General features: G+C 30.0%; 2 long non-coding RNA genes across 2 annotated transcripts; both read left to right on the forward strand.

Annotated features, from left to right (window-relative positions):
• Positions 1–13,284: 13,284 nt before the first annotated feature.
• Positions 13,285–15,456, forward strand: LOC149495505 (uncharacterized). Its single transcript, XR_016321384.1, has 3 exons — positions 13,285–13,451; positions 13,522–13,588; positions 15,220–15,456. It is a non-coding gene; the product is annotated as an uncharacterized LOC149495505 (long non-coding RNA).
• Positions 15,457–16,411: 955 nt separating this feature from the next.
• LOC149495506 (uncharacterized) lies at positions 16,412–18,935 on the forward strand. The gene is made up of 2 exons (XR_016321105.1): positions 16,412–16,985; positions 18,739–18,935. It is a non-coding gene; the product is annotated as an uncharacterized LOC149495506 (long non-coding RNA).
• The last annotated feature ends 1,192 nt before the right edge of the window (positions 18,936–20,127 follow it).

The following is a 20,127-nucleotide window of genomic DNA, read 5'->3' on the forward strand; positions in this document are numbered from 1 at the left end:
CTAAATAGACATTAACGTTGAAGAGCATCTTTAAAAAATCTTTCGATTTTTCTGATGCAGCAATCCAATAAAAACAATCCATATTAACAAATATTTTCTAATTAATTCGAAACAAAAATAAAGTAATGGCTTTTATGTTTAACCTTTGACAACTAAAAAGACATTAAGCCAAACGTTAAAAAAACTTGCAACTTGTAAGAATAAATACTCTTTTAGCCTTAGGGAATAAAAATATTGTGTAGAGAGCAAAATCTGGTCAAAAGCTAAAATTAAAGATAGCTTGAATGAGTACTCATGAACATGTCAACGCGCAGGGGCAAATTCAATTGCTAACACTAGGATTGAACTTTTGGGCCCATTCCTTGTGCACACGTGTCCAACCCCTTATTACATTTTTTGTTAGTCTAATAATAAATACTTATTAATAAACTACTGACGTGGAATCTTTTCAATTACACTCCACTTGACAACAGTTTAGACAATGGACACGTTTAGCATATTGAATTCTCAGCCCTTATTTTGACCCACTACCAATAAACCAACACCACCCACCATTCTCTGCCAAAATAAGAATCAACATAATTTACAAAAAAGAAAAAAAAAATCAACATGCAAAAAAAGCTATTTACTATTTTTTAAAAATATTGATACACGGATGGAAATACAATATAAAATTTTAATTTCAATTTATATACTAAATTTTTATTTTTTATTATTAAAATTATAATTTGAATAAAATATCTTTAGTTTACCATATTTTTTAAAAAAATCACCTATTCAATTTTTAAAATTATGTAATTTAATAGAACATTTCAACCCTAACTCTAACCTTAATTAGTAATTAATATATATGCAAGAATGAATACTGAATTGGCGTGATCATTGGATCACAGTTCAACCGAATCAATACGATTCAATCAGGTTTTTTATTTTTTTATTTATTTTTTTATTATTATTCATGAAAATATAATCATAAATAATTTTATAATCCAAAAAATAAAATACAATTAGAAATAATATAATTATTTTTCACATCATTCGACAACAAATGTTAATAGAAAGAATTATATAGTACTATTTTGTATAAAATATCAGTACTTATAAATATTGATTATTTTGTACTCTAGCAAAAAAGTACTATCTTATAAATTAAATTAATTACGGTATTTTTTTAATTAATAAACCCATTCATTTATTGCAAAATAATTAATAGTTACCATCAATATATTTGAAACTTCAGTAAAAAAAAAAACAATATATTTGAAACTTAATAGGCTTTATTATATATGTATAACTTTTATTTAAAGAAAATAAATATCATTTTTAAATTTATTAAAAGATAAAAGTTTTAAAAATGATCAACAACTAAGTAACAATTGGGCCCAGCCCACTTGCAAGAAAAAAAGCAGTAAACGAAGCTCTAACATTATGAAAATATATCTTTGATCTCTTAACAAAATTTAGAAACTCACATAGATATTTGGGGACCTTATCCTGTCATTTCCTTAACTGGAGCTAGAGTTTTCTTAACCATAGTTGATGATTACACTAAGACAACATGGACTTACATGATGCATCATAAGAGTCAAACTACTTCTATGCTCTCTTTGTTCCTTAATCAAGTTGAAACTCAATTTAGTACCAAAGTTAAAATATTTAGAACTGATAATGGGTCTGAATTTTTGAGCTCTTCTTGCCAAACCTTATTTCATTCTAAGGGCATCATTCACCATAAGTCTTGTGTTTATACTCCCCAACAAAATGGAGTAGTAGAAAGGAAACATAGGCATCTTTAGAAGTTGCTAGAGCTTTACAATTCCAGTCAAATCTTCCTAAAACCTTTTGGTTTGAATGTATTCTTACTCCCACTTATTTGATTAATAGGATGCCTTTATCTACTTTGCAATGGGATACCCCTTATCATAGACTTTTAGGCACACAACCAGATTATGGTGTTTTGAGAGTCTTTGGATGTCTTTGCTTTGCCACAAACATTCTCCCTCTCAAAGATAAGTTTTCCCCTAGAGCTTTAAAATCAGTTTTCATTGGTTACTCTCCTTCTCAAAAGGGATGCAAACTTTTTGAGTTTCAAACTAAAAAGATTTTTGTTAGCAGAGAGATGTCAAATTTTTTGAAAAGTCATTTCCTTTTCAACCTTGTCTCATGATTCTGATTTTAATTCATCTGTGATATCTTTACCTATTGTTGCTCCTTCATTTTGCTCTCCTACTCCATCTTCTATCACTCCTTCACATTCCCCTTCATCTTCTTTTCCTTTGCAAAATAATAATACTGCTGTACCTATTTTCACCAATTCCTTCCCCAGATAATGCTGAATTTGTTAATAATGACACTATTTCCTGTTATATTCCTTCTAATCCTCCTAGAAGAAGTACAAGAGTGATTTCTAAACCAACTTGGCTTCAAGATTTTGTTTACAATGTAGTTTCTTCATCCTTTTCTGCTGTTTCTGCTGTTCCAATTAATACATGTATTTCTCCTTCTTACACTTTTTCATCTCCTCATTTAGCCTTTTTGTCCAACATTTCTAAAGTCCCTGAACCCACCACTTATTTGCAAGCCTCTAAAGATCCTCATTGGGTCAAGGCTATGTCTGATGAATTACAAGCCTTAGAATCCAATGGCACATGGCAGCTCACTTCTTTACCTAAAGGGAAGAAAGCCATTGGTTCTAAGTGGTTTTATAAGGTTAAATATAAACCTAATGGGGACATTGATAGATATAAGGCAAGGTTGGTAGCTAAAGGCTACAACCAGATTGAGGGTACTGATTTTAAGGAACGGCTTTCTCCTGTGGCTAAAATAGCTACTGTTAGACTTGTTTTTGCTGTAGCCACTTCCTTTAAATGGCCCCTTTGTCAATTAGATATCAATAATGCATTTTTGCATGGATTTTTGGATGAAGAGGTGTATATGCAGCCTCCTGCAGGTTATTCTCTTGCTCAACCCAAACAAGTTTGTTTACTTAAAAGGTCTTAAACAAGCTTCAAGACAATGGAATGTTGAATTTGCAAATTTCATTCTCAAATTGGGTTTTATTCAATCTAGTCATGATCATTGCTTGTTTACTAGAATTGTTGATAAGGAATTTCTGATCTTACTTGTTTATGTGGATGATGTTATAATAACCAGTACTCATATGACTGCTATTACTGCTGTTAAAAAGGCCTTGGATGCTCAATTTACTATCAAAGTTTGGGTTTTGCCAAATATTTTTTGGGCATTGAGATAGCTAGGTCTTCCGTTGGCACTATTCTCTCGATGAAAGTTTATCTTTGATTTGGCTAAAGAGGTTGGTAGTGAACATGCAAAACCTGCTGCTGTTCCTCTCTCTAAAAGTGCTAAGCTGTCTTTAGATGAAGGTCTTATTTTGGATAATCCTAATCAATATAGAAGGCTTACTGGTAAGCTTCTATACCTTACTTTGACAAGGCCTGACATCAGTTATTGTGTTCAACATTTGAGTCAATTTATGTCTTCTCCAAGAGAACCTCATATGGCAGCAGCTTTACAATTTGTTAGATACCTGCATGGCACCTCTTCCAAAGGGCTTTTTTGTTCTGCCTCTAATGACTTGAAACTTAGAGCTTTTTGTGATGCAGATTGGGCTTCATGTCCCCTTTCTCGCAAGTCTCTCATTGGTTATTGTATTTTCCTTAGTGATTCTTTGATTTCTTGGAGAACAAAGAAATAGAATACTGTTTCTCGATCTTCAGCTGAAGGGGAATATCAGTCTATGGCTACTACTTTATGTAACTAAAAAATAATTGTTTAGTTAAGGGGAATATCACTAAAAATAATTGTAACTTTAAGTTAAGTTAATTTTGTTTAATTTCTTCCATTTTTTGTTCGGGTTACAAAGCAAAATTACTGAGAATTGTTCCATAATATGGGCAGGATTTATTAAGACCCATGTTCGACAACAACTTTTTAAGTAACTTTTAGCATATCAAAACATTAAACTCTATTTTTTTTTTTTTAGTGTTTAGTAATATAACGTTTGGACTAGCTTTTAGAGATTAAGATAACACTTTATGAAAAGTTAATCCATGTAACATTTAACTTTTAGCATTTCATGAAAAGCTACTAAAATAACTAGCAACAAACCGCTACTAAAATAACTAACAGCTACTAAAATAGATGATTTTTGCCGAGTAGACCCTAAACTGACCTATTAATCGAAGTTGCTACGCAACATTGATAAACTGACCTATTAAATTGTAGCTATTTATTAACAAAACGCAACGAGTAAATAAAAGGCGACGGAAAAAAAAGCCAAAAATAATATAAATTATTACACTATATCAATAACTATCCATGTTGAATTGTAACCGGAGACTTAAAAAAAAAACACTTTTTAAAAAAAAATAATGTTATTTCATTTAATTATATGAATAAAATGAAATAGAAAATTATAGATAATAACTTTAAACTTATATAGGATAAGGAAAAAAATTTTCCTAACTATTTAATAAATTCACATATATTTAAAATTACTGCGATCAAAATCTAAATAAGAAAATTGCTGTAGAGAGGATGAAAGTAGATGTAGAAGCAGACTAATGACCTGAAAAAAATCCTGAGTATATTGTTCTCATGTCTACGATTTTCATACCATACTTCTCATAACAAAACATTTTAACTTAGCCTACTAGTGCTTCCTTGGGCTTGAGCCCAAATGATCGATTTTGGTTATTACGTGGCATGAAAATTGGTAAGTTTTTGAAATTAAAAGTTTTTTTAAATATTAGGAGACGGGATTCGAAATTAGATTTATTGTTAGATCGTATATGCACTTACCATTGGGCTATGCTGGTATGTAATCACATTGTATTTGAAAGAAAAAATCATTTTGACATTAATTTAACGAGATATATTAATTAAAAGAAATTAATATAATACAGACAAATATATAATTTTCTCCGTCTTTCTTTTTTTATCTTTTTTTCAAATGGGATTTGTAGTCCTTTAAGTGAATGGTTTGTTTTTGTCAAAGTAAAATTATTAACGTGCATGAATATAATCCATCGTACGACTTTATCAAATAAATTAATAATAATAACCATGATTTTTGCAATAACAAAAAGTATTTGATAAACTTTAATGCTCTCTTTTTTCTCTTTTCTCCCTAGTTTTTTAACTCTAATTTTAGTTTAGAGCTGTCGTTGTTTATCAGCGGTACCTCCTACTTTCTATTATCTCTTTCGCTTCACCTTCTTTTATTGTTAATCTTTCCTTATTTCAATAAACTCATCTGTGTTTTTCCTATAACAGATCTATCTTTTTTGTTTTGTTATTGTTGATTATTGGTTGTCACTATATTTGAAGTTTTTTTGTCTGTTCTTTATAAGGGTAATCCCTTCTTTGTGAAGATTTTTTACTAAATAAAACTATTATATTTGATTTTATTTAGTTGGAGACTTTAGATCTTGATTTACAGCTGTGGATCTTCGATCGATGGAGCCTAGTCTCCACTAATGCTATTGACGCATAGCAGCGGAAACTCATATGTATTTGTCATATGTTGCAAATTATTGAAAAAGCAATCCAGTTATAGAAGATCCAGAGAAATTATTATTTTGACGTCCAAATCAATTAATGGACTAGTTGCTGCTACTTAGATTATATTTTTTTATCAAGATCAACTCCAAACAGAAAGATCTAATATTATACTTCTTAGTTTTAGTTTCATTATTCAAAACAATATTGATAGACTTTAATTTGCTAAAATCAACGAATTCTATTAGCTACTAATAGTAAAGTTTTATGTCTGGTCTATATTCTTATTTGTAAATCTTGATATTATTATTAATGAATTATATTTTCAAAATAAAAAATAACCATGACTTTTGCTGAAAATATTAAATAAATAAATGTTACTAAGTAGTTTAAAATTAATAAATAATAAAATTTTAATTTTAAATATTGATAGAATACATAATAAAATAATCACCGAAAAGTGATTAGCCACGCACTTAATCATAAATGGCTAAGAACTTATTAGTAACTGAATAAAGGTCTGCACTTTGCACAAGTTACTTTTTTAGTTTATAATTTACAATTTATGAAAGCGCAGGTTACTTTGCCGGTTTATAATTTATAATTTATGAACAATATTTATTTCTAATATATGAATCCTATGTAGTATGTATTATAAGATTCATTTTCCCGGTAGGTTGCTCTATTGAATTTTTGTGTTATATAGAAATTATAATGCTGTTTATTTATTTAACATAATTATAAATTTCAATTAGTCTAGCAAAGTTCTAATTAGAGTTTATAATTCAAATACTATTTTTTTTACCCTAGATAATTCTATATACCAGTTAAGGTTGAAGCTTTGCCACTGGATATTTGAATTGGGACCATTTTATTGATTATTAGTATTCTGGTCCTCTGAATTGAAGTGCCCGGTGCCATAGGCAAAGTGACGTGCGCCACAAGGGGGTGGCGTGCACACACGTAGTGGCGCCAGGCCTTTCCCTAATTAGGAGGGTCGCATAACTAAAACAGAGCAAACAGGGGTAAACTAGGATGAAGTGGCACGAGCCACTTGCGTGTGGCACACGCCACACGTAGTGGCTTGCGCCATTGCAGTTACCAGAGTGCCACAACAGCATAAAGATCCCTTTTGGTTGATCCCGGGTTTTCCTCATAACCAGACTTAGAAATGGTGTTTAAACACCCAAAAGAAAAAAGAAAAAAGATGAAGAAATGAAAGAAAGACTCTCAGGAACTACCTTTTGGAGATTTTCTCAAAGTTTTTTGTAAGAATGGATAGAGAAACCTAAGAGTTGAGTGTTCTTTCCAACAATCCGAGTTTGAGGTTATATCAATGTGTTTCTAGGATTTTTAATGGATCCTTAAAGGTTTAGATGATTGAGAATCAATAAATCACAACTTAGATCTAAGAGAAACATAAGTTTTCTTTGATTCTTAAGTTAAGTAAGAAAGCAAGAGTTTCCCCTAAGTATCCAAAAAAAATCCTCTTTTGGCACAGTCCCAATACCCAATTTATAGGCAAATGGGGGGTGTTTGGCCCCATTTTAGGGTTGCATGGAAAAATGCCACTGGTGGGCTCCAAAATAGGGTTTGGCCCAATTTTATCAAATCGAACTAGGTGACACACAAAACGAGTCGGCACCAAAAAGTGCACTGGGCGAGCCCAATGCTTCTTAGGTCCGGTTTCATCACAAAACGCCCGGTGACCTAGAAAGTAAAAGTGGTTGAACACAAATACTACCTCAGCCATAGACCATTGGTCTGAAAATTGGGACGATTGGGAATCTCAATCTAAATTTATGTGAAAAAGACTTTATCATCAGTGAGCCTTTAGAGGCAAAGTTTGAGCGTCTACATTTTGTTTTAAAAGTGCGTGCGTTTTGATTAGTCAAAAAAGGAAAAAAATTAGAAGTTTGGTTAGAAACTGTTCTCTTAAAAATCTCTAAAATTCGCCCTCTCTCTTATAATGACATTTTGTGGCCTTATTATTATTCGTTGTGCACTTTTCAAATCCTTATAGTGGTTGTACTCTTTTATAACCCATTTATAATGGTTGTACACTTAGTGGCCTTTTTTTTTTTTTAAATACTAGTGCACTTTTTTAATAGTTTTTATTTCTCTATATTAATTAACGGTTGTGAACTTCTGTAAGCCACTTTGTGGTTTTTTATTATCAGTCGTGCACTTTTAAGCCATTATTTGGCTTTATAATTATTAGTTGTGCACTTTTTTAATAATTATTATTTTTGTGTTAGGTAATGGTTGTGAACTTTTATAAGCTATTTTGTGGCTTGTTATTATTAATTGTACACTTTTTCAAATCTTTATAATAGTTGTACTCTTTTGTAACTCACTTATAATGGTTGTACACTTAGTGGCCTTTTGTTTTTAGTACTCATGCACTTTTTCAATGGTTTTTGTTTCTCTATGTTAGTTAATGGTTGTGAACTTCTGCAAGTCATTTTATGGTCTTGTTATTATTAGTTGTGCACTTTTTAGTAGTTATTGTTTTCTGTGTTAGGTAACAGTTGTTACCTTCTGCAAGCCATTTTGTTGCCTTATTATTATTAGTTTTGCACTTCTGTAAGCCATTTTGCGGCTTTGTTATTATTAGTTGCGCATTTTTTCAAATCCTTGTAATGGTTATACTCTTTTATAACCCACTTATAATGGTTGTACACTTAGTGGCTTTTTGTTTTTAGTATTTATGCACTTTTTCAATGGTTTTTGTTTTTCTATGTTAGCTAACAGTTGTGAACTTTTATAAGCCACTTTATGGCTGGTTCTGGATATAGTGTGACCAATTTAGATGTTATCGAAAAGTAAATAAACTTTCCTTAAATCAGATTATTAATTGTGATTTCATTTATGTGTAGCCAAAGTTTAGAAGTCAAGAAGTCTAATTGAAAACTCAAAAAATTTTGCTCCAAATTCTATTTCATTTTGGTCGCAATGTATTGCATTTGGGCACCACTTTCTAAATTCCGTTTAAATTTGGAGAAACCAAAATTTGCTTTTAATTTTGAATTTGAATTGAAAAACTATTGAAGTTTAAACAAGTTAGAGTTAAAATTTAGGTCTTCCCTCCTTTATTTTCGCAGAAAATTTTGAAAATTTATGGCCGTCAATGAATAAATTCAAAAATTGGCTTTTAATTTGACTCCAAAATTTTTTTCATTTTTGGCCACATATTATGTAAAACATCCATATTCGAATAACGTGTGATAGAATTAATAAACAAGATTGAAAGTGACACCCAAATGATACAAATAGGTAATAAATGTACTTCTTAGGACTGACTTTTGTGTAAACTATTGTTCCCATAATTAATGAAAAAATGAAGGGCATTTTAAAAAGAAAATTTTATTTAACTTTCTTAATCCAATAGCTTTTTTTATTTTCTCTAAATAAAGAGAACAGAGGGAATATAATAATTGCTACTTTCTTAATTTGTGTGAAAATAAAAAGTGGTCTTTTTGGAATAGAGAGAGTATAAAATAAAAATAATACAATTAAAATTATTGCATTTAATTTAGTGATAAAGTATATTTAACTTGAATCTCTCTTCCCAATAGTAAAAAAAATGCTAAAAAATATTAAAATAAAAGATGAAAGTATTAAAATAAAAAAACGCAAACAATAAGAAAATATTTTTCTGAAAAAGTAAATTTTTTAAATGATTTTGATCATAAAAGAAATAAGTTAAATAAATAAAAAGAAATTGTAAAATTGACTTCGTACAAAGAGAATGATAGTTTTGTTATAATAAGTTCGATTGCTTAATTTTGTGGAATTCATTTAGAAATTCTATTTATTTTTTAGAATTTGATGTAATTATATTCAATTTTATAGAACTGAATTTTCTAGAATTAAAATCTACATTATTTTCTTCCGTACGTTTTTCCTTTTATAAATTTAATAGTCATTTTGAATTTTCAAAGTTGCGGTACTATTTGCATTGGTGAAGAACTTGTCATGATCTATAGACTGTATGATGATGCTTAGAGGAATAGAGGTTGAGCTACACCTTATCCTGTGTGATTTATTTAGAGGGTCAACTTCTAGATTTGTTTTGTTTTCCTTAAAATCAAAATACAGAAAAGTCAACTGCTAAGCTCTATCATTCACTGTATTGTATGTATGACCATGAGCAGGGGGTCAATACCCTCAATTTTTTTTATTGATTTATTAAACTATTAAACTATTAAAATTACATATATTGAATACTTAAATTAGTAAAAATAATTTATAGATTTTCAAATTTTGGGATCAAAAAGTAAAATTATATTATTTTTATGTATTTTTTCTCCTATTTAATAACAAACTTTACAATATAAAAATTCTATATATTTTTAAAGTTTTATAAAATAAAAATTTTAATGCTCTTAACTAATTCTCCATATTCCAATCAAATAATAATAAAAAATTTAGACTTTCTTTTTAAATTTAGACATTAGCGTGTATTAGCAGTTTTTGATTAATTTTATATGATAATTCACAATTGGTTTATTGTATGAGTCATTCCACATACCAGGTGTAGACAAATTGTTTCTATTTATCTCTATAACTATGAATTTTGTTAATATTATATATGAAACAACGACCTGCATCAAAATTGTACGAAACACCCACATTCATTAGTTAAATGCTACGAGCCATCAACTATTAGCAACCGTATTAGCTATCCTCTTGTATGAATAGCTAAGGCTCTGTTCAACAATAATTGATCAGGTTAAAACACTCTATTAATTATATCGTTCAGTAATATAGTATTTGTAATAGCTTTTAGAGGTTGGGAGAACTTTTTATCAAACATTAAACATCCTAAAGTTTAGCATTTCATAAAAATTAATTAAAATTTTTTTTGACAATTATACCTATTTTTTTCAGAATTCAATTAATTAAATAATTAATGTCATTTTTTGTCATTTTAAGTTAAACAACTAATTAAATAATTATTTTTACCGAATATTTTTTATTTAAACTACTATATAAATAACTATCAGCTAAAAGCTAATAGTTAAAGATTAATAACTAGTAGAATAACTAACAATTATTATAATAATTAATAACTACTAAACCAATTAGTATCGCGGAATAAGCTCTAAACTAACTGGCCTTCACTAGGCTTTTGAATCAAATGAGATTCATTTTAACCAAACTCATTCAATCCAATCATCAAAGAGAGAGAAGACATAGTGAAACCAAAAAAGAAATTCCTGATCCTTGCTTTCCATCGATCGCATCGCCCGATCTCACTATCAATCATTTGCGATTGAGAAATGGTCAGGCCAAGGCAGTGTTCAACGCCTCCTAACTTGTTAGTTTATCTTTGGCTGTAATATCTCCTTTTCCCATTCTTTAATGCAGCAATGAAGAGAGAAGTCTTGATCTCTTCTTCTAAATAGGCTACTAAAATGTTTTCAAAAAAAAAAAAAAAAAAAAGGCTATTAGTAGCCTTTTTTTTTTTTTTTTCAAAACTGGCTAATTAAAGCCAAAACCATTTTGAATCCTAAGACTAGCGAATTAATACCAAAATTGACATTTTTCATGAAAAGGGAAAATTGATGTCTAAAACATGATAATTGAAGGTTGACAATGCACTTTTTGAAATTAAAATCGACCAACCCCATCTAATAATGAGAAAATGTACTTGGTCCTTATTTACATTCAAAGGGATAAACAGGTATGCTTGACTTTTTAAACTTCAGTTATGAACCAAAAATTCTTTTTTCTTTCTTTCTTCTTTATTTTTGGATTGGGAGCTGTGTGATTGTTTTAGAATCTTTATCAAGAGGCTAGAGACGATACTTCTTTATTTTACTTTATTTACTTGCTTCATTTACTTTATGTTTCTTTAAGGCTTTTTATTTTATTTATAATGTACCAAAATTTTGAGTCTTAAATATTAGTGTTCCGATCCAAATCAAATGTTAATTTGGAATGGACTTTTAGAATATAGAATTTAAAGTGGAAAGTAATTTTTAAAATATTGATATATGGAATATGGAATGGAAACAAACAATTAAGTTTCATATACCGATTTTTATTTTATTATTCTTTAGTTTGTAATTATATATTTTAAGATAAAATATTAAATTAAAGATTATAGCAAAACATCTTTAGTTTTTCATATTTTTAAGAAAACTTATATTTAATTGTAAAACTATGTAATTTAATAGTATATTTTAATCATAACCTTAATTAGTAATTAATATATACTATGTGCGTGGTTGAATACTCATATATACTTTCTTAGGTTGAAAATTATGATTTTAGTTATAATATCTTACTATTTATTAGACTAGTCTTTTGTGTGACGTACTTTGCACGTTGATTATACTCGTTATATACTCATTTTTTTATCTATATAATATTAAAGCATAAGTTTTATTTAGATTAAAATAAATACAAATGGTTAATTTGTATTACATTTTGCTGTACAAATTACTTGAAATGCTACTTCTTATGTACTTAATCCTTTAGTCCCTAATTTATAAATGCATATTTTTAAAATCCTAATAGGTGTCCAAAAATAAAATTAAGCTATCATTTAATCTCCAACCCTGCCCTCAACCCCAAATTAATATCTATATACAACTATAATGAAAAATAATAATAAATTATTTTTTACTGCTAGGAAAAGAGAAAAAAATAGGAAAAGGATAATGAAAATCACTTTGGCTATGGTAACAGTATTATTTACCTAATGTATCAAAGAAAAGAATATATGCACATATACACAAATTCTTGAAACCCCAAAAAGTGACCCAAACAAAACTATATAATTCTAATTTTTTTTTTTAGTTTCTTAAACACTATTTTCTTTTAAATCAAATAGATTTAGGATATAAGAGAAAAAAATCAAGAAAATTAAAAATGCTTAATCATCAATAGACAATTTATTTATTGTAAGGGGATATAAATCTCTTACTAAATTAAAATGATACTAGTTACAAATTATTCAGTAATGAAAAGAAAAATAAAAAACTATTATTAAGAATAAAACTTTTTCAAAACTCACCTAACAAAAAAAATATTTCAATTTATATAGATATAAATATGTCAATAAAATATTTTATATATTTTTTAAATTAAAATTTTCAACTGTTTATCAATTTTATTATGTAAATTTTTCTTTGAAAATTTACTTTTTAAAAAAATATATCCAATGAAATTTTATAAATATAAAGAAAAAATATTAATAAAAATAATATACTTTTTTCTTCTTTTTTATCTCTCCTAAATAAAATATTATATATATTTTATTTGAGAATTTATTTTTAAAAAATATATCTAATCAAATCATACAACTATAAAGAAAAAAGAATATTGATAAAAAAATATATATTTTCTTTATTTGTTTATCTATATCCTAAAATAATTAAATATTTAATAAATAAAATATAAAAATAATTTTGAATTTCTCATTGTCATATATATTTATTAAAAAAATAAATTTATTAAGGATAGAACTGTAACATCCTACTGAATCGAATCGTTGCATAGAGTCGAGTCGAGTTGGGCCGAACAAGAACCCGATTCGAGCCATTTAAATCCAGAGTAGGGTAAAATGGGATGTAACTTAAATAAGTAAAAGAAGTGGACTTACTTGAATGAAACAAAAAGATCAAAGTATAAGGAGTAGGACTTACTTGCACTAAAATATAAAGTTTAGGTATTAAAATGTAACATATGGAAAATATAGGTACTATTTGGTAATTTTTAACACACAATCAAAGATAAATTTGGACTACACGAGACTTCCATTTCAGTTTGCATTCTTCATTTTCTTCATCTTCATCTTCAACGTCTTCTTCATCTTCATCTTCCTCTTCATCTCCTTTCATCTTTCTCTTCATCTCCTTCCTTTCTCCATCCATTTTCATGTGATTTAAACACTAAATTCAACCTAGAACTCTATCCAAGTAAGTAGCCCTTCTTGATTTTCATACTTTTGTGATATTTTAGATGATTTCTAAGAGTTATTATGTATAGGAGAGGGGAACTCAAAGTTGGAAGAAAAGGAAGCTAAGAAGAGGATTTAAAGCTCTTTTGGTTGAAGGTTTGATATCTCTTTTAGTTTTTCACATTTTCTTGCATGAAAACTTGTGTAGTGTGTTGATAATGAAAAAATATATTGCTGAATGTTGAATTAGAGGTCTGTAAATGGTGATAAAGCATGGGATGAATTGAATGAATGAAGTAGATATTGATTTCATGCTGAACCCAGTTTGTTGGACCATTGACCAATAACTTCACCCTGATTTTGACTCTGTTTAACGATGGAATTAGGAAGTGGTATAGAAGAGTTATTTGTTCCTCTATATTTTATCTGTCCATGAGTTTTTGAATCACCTAATTTGGAGTTATAAATTGAGAGATATGACCAAAATAGTACAGACTGTGCAGGCTGGAAATCAACAGTCTGGACGGACTGGAAGTTGCTCATTTCGGTAAATATTTGCCTACCTTACCAACGTAATTATGAGATGTGGTAGAAGACAAATTTGTAGCCTAATGTGTTAGCTAACCATAGAAGGCAGAATCACCTAAATTGGAGTTATATATTGAGATCTGTGACCAAAATAGTATAACTTGTGCAGGCTGGAACCCAACAGCAGGGCAGACTGACAGTTGCTACTTGAGCTCAATGTTTGACTACCTTACCAACGTAATTAAGAGATGTGGTAGAAGACAAATTTGTAGCCTAATGTGTTAGCTAACCATAGAATGTAGAATCACCTAAATTGGAGTTATAAATTGAGAGATATGACCAAAATAGTATAAACTGGGCAGGCTGGAAACCAACAGCAGGGCAGAATGGCAGTTGCTACTTGAGCTCAATATGTGACTACCTTGCCAACGTAATTAAGAGATGTGATAGAAGAAAACTTTGTACCTTAAGATGTTAGCTAACCATAGAATTTAGAATAACCTAAATTGGACGTATACAGAAAGAGTTATGATAGGATTTGTGAAACATGTACAGGCTGTCTGGCAGATTTTAAGAACACATTAGAAATGATGTTGGAATGCATATGTAGATTCATTCACCCGAAAATTATTACTGCATTTTACCTTCTAAGTGAACTTAATTCAAACTAAGAATTTCCTTAATCTGAATGGTAAAATTTAGTTACATAAATATTAGTAAGAATTGCATCGCGGGTGCAATAGCTAGAGTATTTCCATGCAAGTTACTTTATACATTATCAATGGTATGCATTATTCCTCATTAGATCTTTTCTAAATAATTCTTGTATTATCACAATACACATAATATGCTCCATTAAGGTTAGGCAGAAACCACGTAGATAAGACTATGTCGCGACATAGGATAGCAGATCTGCGCCCCATACAGTTTGGTACTCCAGCTACAGGCTGTTGAGTGGATATGATTTATATACGGGCCATAACAGCCCAGCCATACAGTATTCATCCAGTTTCATACAGTTTTTCTTATCACTTTGGTTTCACTATAACCTTATGGAGCCATGCAGTTATGTGATTTATTATTTATAAAGTATACGATGGTTAATAAAAGTTGCAAAATTTATACAGCATCATGAACAGCAGGTAAAATCATGAAAGTATAATGATATGTGTGCTTATATGTTTATTGTTTTATTTCTTATTAAATTGAGATATCCACTGAGCATTATTTGCTCAGCGAGTTATTTATTTAACTCGTAGGTTTCGAGACTGGACCGTAGAGAATCAGCTTACAACTGCTGCAGTTCATCTGTGGAAGACTCAGTCTTCAGGGTAGCTACTCATTTGGATATTTTGATTCTGTCTATCCTTATCATGGCATGTACAGGGCACACAGTTGGGCCCATTTCATTTTGAAAATTAGTATCATGTCTTGTAAAAATATTAAGTACATATCTATATTTTCCTAATGTAAAAAGCAACAGCTTGACATCATAATCAGCATACAACATGATATTAGCATGAAAGGACATAGGTTCAACCAGATTGTAGCGTCTCAGCTCGGTTCATTTGAGTTAACGGGTGGACCGGGAAGGGATGTTACAAGAACTTAAAATTTTAAATGTTTAATTATCTATATATGTATTTATTTAAAAAATAGTTTTTTTTTTCAATTCATTAGGAGATCTAACGGGCCAAAATGACACTGCGGGCTTTACAATAAGAAATAACCCTCAATTCACTAAATTGGTGAAAACACTTACTTGTGGTCGAAATGATTCGAATTCGAGACTTCTCACTCCTCATATAAGTGAGAAGATTATCAGACTACACATGATTGATTTAAAAAATAATTGTTGTAAATATATTTTAATAAAATATAAGTTTTTAATTGACTAAAACTAAAATTATTTTAGGATATCCTAAATTTTATTAAGAGCGTTATCAGAAATCACATTATTCCCCTCTGAAACACCCTGAATTTTTATTTTCAAAACTTTGAAATTTTTATTAAATCAAAAACCCGAATTTTTGGATAGTATGGGTTGTTAAGACCGAGCAAGTTTAACTTGAGCCTGAATTTGAATTGGGCCCAAGCCCAATAACAGACTGTCCGGAAATTTTGATGAAATAAAATGGAACTCTACGATATAAACTAATTATCCTAAATTAATTTATTATTATCATTATTTGTTGTACTATTAGAAAGTAAATTGAAGCGATGTTTTATGATCCAACTAAATAATTAGATAAATTAAACCGGACCTAAAAATCCATTAACTATGTCGAAACCACACGAATAATCAAAAAATCGAGCGAAAAACTCAAAAACCAAACGAAATGAGACCAAATCACTGAATCGGACCGAACCGGTTTGAATCGAACCGGACCGGCCCATTTCCTTTCTTTTCTTTTTCTTTTCTTTTCTTCCTTCTCCTTCTTCAGTAGCGTGACCACCTCCTCCTCCTCCTCCTCCCTCTTCTTCGATCTCCTTCCTCCGGCCACCAAATTCGGCAAATGAATACTCTAAAAACATCTACTCAACGCGAGGAAGAAGATTATAGCGTAGATTTGAATTGAAATTGTGTCTATTTTGAAGGGGAAGAACTTGAAGTTTTGGACACCCTTTTTCCGGCGATTCACGCCGTTTCAGGCAAGCCTAGGGCTCAAGGTGAGTACCAAATGACTCCTCTCTTCTTCCTCTTTCATTTGATGGCCTCCTCGTCGACTGTAATGGCCGGAATCGGAAAACCCAAAATGGGTATCACCGAACCTTTCCGATCAATTTCCGGCCAAATAGTTCGTACCCACCTTGATTTGAATACATATTAATAATCTTCTCATCGAAACGAATAAAATGATATATTGTTTGTTAATTTTGGTGATGATTTGAATTTTCGGCCACCGTGCACGGCGGTCGGCGGCGGCGGTTTGGTGACCGGCCGGCGGCACTCCGGCGAGGCCCCGAGAGACAGAATCCTCTTCTCTTCGCGCTGATCATGGAATCGTCGCCCGATTCCCAATGGGTATGTTCTAAGACTCAATTCTTAATTTTTATATATATAAAAAGAATTAATTGACTAATGAATTTAATCGAGCTACTAAATAGACTAAATTGAATAACAAGAAATTAACTTATTGAATTAACTAAATAAATATATATATATATATATATATATATATATATATATATGAACATTTATAGTCTTTTGTAAATAAATTAGATTGATTAGTGTGCGTATTTGGATAGCGAACATGATTTGTTAACTGGTTTAGGACTTTAGAATAAACTAATTGTAAATTAGTTTAGAACATTGTCAAATAAATTACATGATTATTATTATGACTAGGTGATTTGAGGAGAAAGAATAAATTAGAATTAGTTAATTAGTTAATTAGATCACCATTAGATCAAAACTAGCCGATTGTGCATAAGAGAAGTAAGGCGAATTTTAGTTGGTTAACGGCTAGAATCAAAATTTGATAAATTAAGACTTGGGAGGCCTAGTCATTTTCGATATCGATATAAAAATCAAATTTTAATAGGTAGTAGTTATAATTAGTTATGGCTAAAATATGTTTTAGCTGTTTAACAAATTAGTTACCGTAAAGCTAATAATTTAATTAATAAATGATCTTATATGGATATTATTAGAATTAGTTTGTAAATTGTTAGTTGAGTGTTGATATTGTTGTTATGGAAGGAGGATGGGATTTTAAATTGATTGATTGCCCGACGGATGGGCTGTGTGCATTGATTGAGAAAGAGATAATAATATTGTGATATTTGAGCAGGTAGATAGTCCAATTTTTAGGGGAGGTGCTGCCGAAATTTTGATAGAAATTAGACTAAATTTTAATTAACAACATAATTAATAAGTTTATTTAGATCAGTTCTATAAATTGGTACATAATAAATATAGTGCTTTGATTATTTATTATCTTTATTATTCATTTAATTATTTACATATTTATTTATTTATTTTCATTATTATTGTTAATATTGCTATTTATTTTATTATTGTTGTTTATTGTTAATACTATTTATTTATTTATTTATTTGCATTGATTTTGGATGTTTGATTAATTGTGTTGTGATAATGCTATGCTTTGTTTGTGTGGAATTGGGATGAAGTGGGTCACCATGGGTTTGTGAGACCGTTACCGTTATGTGGATCCTGATTATCGTTACCGTTATATATACCGTTACCGTTATATGGATCCATTACAGTTAGCCGGGTAAATGGGAGATCGGCGCCCCCGTGTGCACCTACCGTTACCGTTACCGTTAACCACAGGTTGGCTTCTCGTCGTTGCGCACCGGACAGTCTAGATTTGATCGCTGCCCGCAGGGTGGCCTCCTGTTGTGAGCGCTTGATGATCTAGATTGGATGGAGACCACCGGGTTGCCTCCTGTTGGTATGAAAAAGAAAAGAGAGGATAGAAAAACAATGAGAGGGCTGGTCAAGTGAGGATTAGACCGGTCGGCCAGTATGGGGGATCGGCTCCCTGGTGCACACGTGAGAGGATGAGCCATGTGGGAGGACGGCTCATCGGGGGTTTCGGTGACTCCACTGACCAATTTCCACGTGATGTGATTATATGAAGATGTTAATAATTGTGAGTGCTGGTGATATGCCAATTGTGTGACTGGCTGTGTGAACATATAACTAGTCGGATGACTAGATTGATATATTTATACATTTGTGTGAATGCGTGTGTTGTGCAATAATTATTATTCTTTAACAAACTCACATCTCTTTTGTTTAAATCTTTCAGGAAGTAGCTCTTTCTAAGTCCCAGCTATAACTCTACTCTTTCACTGTTAGAAAAGAGTTCTCTAATTTTAGTATCGATCTATTAAATAGATAAATGTCCGAAGACTTATCTGTATTCATTTGTTAGTGAACTCCGCAGTTATAGGATTTGTATATTTTTAGTCGTATATTATTCTAGATGAAATCATTCTGTGAGCATATATTATAAATATTGTATTGTAAGCAGGGTAATTTGTAAATGTTTAAGATGTTTTAAATTTGGCCCGAGGTTTAATAGAATCTTGCGGTTTATTTTCCAATCAGTATGGGCTGAATGTTAAAAAAAATTATATTGAGATAGTAAATTTTTAGTGTTTCAGGCTTACTACGGGCCTCGGGGGCCTTAAGCTTACTTGGGCCCTAGTGCCGGTCCGGCCCATGGATTCGGGTCGTGACACCCCCTATTCCCACTTTTATATATAGTATAGATTATATGGTTTGAAATATTTTAATACGCTTAGTCTCATAATATATATATTTTTGTGGATTTAACAATTTTAATGGATTTAGTGCTTCTCTGTATTGATATATCCTAATATGAATGGTATTATCTTTTGTTGATTTTATAATATTATTATTATTAGTTATTAAGTTGTTAATTATATGAACTGAATTATTATATGTCAAGCGTGAAGTATACCTAATATCTATAAATATGTAAAATTAAATATTTTGATTTTTAGTTATATGTGATATTAATTTATTATTTTTAAAAATTTGATTATATTTTTTTAGAATGTATATATAAAAATGTAGTGATTACTTCTTGTTAAATTTAAAAATTTACATTTTAAAAATGTTATAATATGTTAGATTTGTGTTTACAGTTAAACAATTTGGAACTATTGAGTTCCAAATCGAATTTCAATGGAATGGTATAGAATAAAATTTGAAATTTCAAAAAATATTTGAGATGAAATGAAATGCAATTTCAAATTTTAAAATATTTTGAAATGGGGTTGGAATAAGGGTAATTTCAGTCCATACCGTCTGAATTACACCCCTAACTCTACCTAATCTAAAAATCTTCAAATTGCTCTTAAATGGTTGTAAACCCTTGTGCAACCACAAATTCAATTTTCTCTCTCTTTTTCTAAGAGTGGTTCAACCACCCATAAGCAAGCCTCTCTCTCATTTTTCTTTCTTTTCTTCTCAAATCTCTCGATAAAACCTTGATTAAAGATTATTCTAAGAAGTTCCTCCACTCATCTCATGCGAATCTATTCCTAATATTTTACGGGTCATGAATCGTTAGGTGCAAGTGGGAGATGTTAAAATTTATAAATAGATTTGGGTACGTACATAATTTATAGGAGTAAAGCTTAATTTGCACCATGAATTTGGAAGTAAT

This window comes from Jatropha curcas, chromosome 6 (genome assembly GCF_041381405.1).
Source record: "Jatropha curcas cultivar XTBG-Jc1 chromosome 6, XTBG_Jcur_1.0, whole genome shotgun sequence".
Classification (NCBI taxonomy): Eukaryota; Viridiplantae; Streptophyta; class Magnoliopsida; order Malpighiales; family Euphorbiaceae; genus Jatropha; species Jatropha curcas.